This window comes from Capra hircus, chromosome 23, assembly GCF_001704415.2.
Source record: "Capra hircus breed San Clemente chromosome 23, ASM170441v1, whole genome shotgun sequence".
Taxonomy (NCBI): domain Eukaryota; kingdom Metazoa; phylum Chordata; class Mammalia; order Artiodactyla; family Bovidae; genus Capra; species Capra hircus.
In genome coordinates, this window is record NC_030830.1 from 22909381 (window position 1) to 22911464 (window position 2084).

Sequence of the window (2084 nt, forward strand, 5' to 3'; positions counted from 1 at the left end):
CTTTTTTTTTTTTTTTGGTAAATCAGTATATTTTGTTAGCAATATCATGATTATGTGAATTATTTTTATTGCTGAGTCATCTAGCTTTCATGTGCAAAATTTTCTTTTCTCTGAGGTAATTGGTTTTTTGGATTTCTTACATAATTTAGAAGATTTTTGCCTTTTGTTATTTTTCCTCAGTCATTTAAGTGAGCTTCTGGAGGGAAAAGAAGATGGTGTCATATTCAATTATCTTTTTAATAAATATATTTTATTTTTTAATTTTTTGGCCATGTTGTGTGGCTCTTATGGGATCTTAGTTCCCGACCAAAGGTTGAACATAGGCCTTTGCCAGTGAGAACATAGAGCCCTAACTACAGGACCACCATTGAATTTCCTATATTTAGTTATCTTAATATGGGTTCTGATATTCTTCTTTGGTGATTATACAATTAAAAATGGTCACATTCCAAAATTGCAGATGCTTCACAATTAGTGATCCAAATTATCCCAAGATTAAAAATAGAAAGAGAAGGTACTTAGTGAAAAAATGAAAATATTTCTGACTAAGTTAGTGTGATTTAAAAATTGAAGTTATAACTTGCAAAACTCAAAAGTTTTCCTTTGCACAAACAGAATGTGCAGATTTCAAAACTAACTTACAGATGGATTTTGAAGTCTCAACCAAAACACAAACAAAATCAATGCAAAATTCTTTGCTTAATGAAAGAAAACTAGGTTTTCTTATAATATTTTTGATTTAGTCACATTGTAAAATGGACATAGTCAAATATATCATTAATGTTTACTTGTTTATGAAAGTCATATGTTTTCTAATTTTAAAGTCAACTCATTTTATAGGTGTGTAGCCTAGAGAATCCCAGGGATGGGGGAGCCTTGTGGGCTGCCGTCTATGGGGTCGCTCAGAGTCGGACACAACTCAAGTGACTTAGCAGCAGCAACAGCAGCAAAAGTAATTAGTTCCTTAGTGAATATATTCATAGTTGGATTTTTCTCCTCAAAGGCAGTTGTGTGCAATCTCTTTTTCTGGGACTTACAAGAAATATTTCAAAACTGCTTTCTCAATATGTGGTTTCTTGTATTTTTAGTTTTAAATATCAGGCACTGATTTCTTACTTTTAAGATTAGGCTTTCTTGTTCCTCCACTAAACATATGTGATAGCCATATTTTAAGGTAAATCCAATGAGTCACACCCTTGTGTAATGCACTCCACTTGAATGGGAATAGAACCTACAGTTAATAGCAGTTGGTGAAGGTTATAGGACAGTCACTACCATGATAGTGTTTCAGCATCTGTGGCTTAGTTCTAGGGGCTGCAGTGAGATTCTGCTGGCTTTGAAGATGTAAGCTTCTATGTTGTGTGGTGTCTTTGAGAGAATAAGGTAGGAAGGAACTTTGAAAGTCTCTAACATCTGAGAGTGGCCTCAGTTGACAGCCAGTAAGAAAATGGACACCTCACGAAAGAGACATATAGTATATTGTGAAATAACCTAACAAACATGACATTTTAGTTATAGAAGTGAGGCAGAGAGAATAGGGCAGGCACTAAAGTAAAGTGAAGTTGCTCAGTCATGTCCGACTCTTTGCGACCCCATGGACTGTAGCCTACCAGGCTCTGAGGAGCCTCTCAGTCCATGGAATTTTCCAGGCAACAGTACTGGAGTGGGCTGCCATTTCCTTCCCCAGAAGATCTTCCCAACCCAGGGATTGAACCTGGGTCTCCCACACTGCAGGCAGATACTTTACCGTCTGAGCCACTGGGAAAGCCAAGGGAATGTTAAATGAAATAAAAGGAAAATAATTCCTGATGGAAGTATGGTCATTTGGGATGCAATGAGCATAGCACAAATTAGAGATAAATAAATATTATATGTTTAAAAATAATGGAAAGGCATTATCAGATTAAAATAAGTGCTGATTTAAAATACATCTCAGCAAAAATGAAAGATGAAAATCACATGGGCATCTCAAAAGATAGAGAAAAAGCATTTGACAAAATTAAACATTCATTTATGATAAAAACTCTCAACAAAGTGGAAACAGAGGGAATGTACATTATCATAGCAAATACCATACATGACAA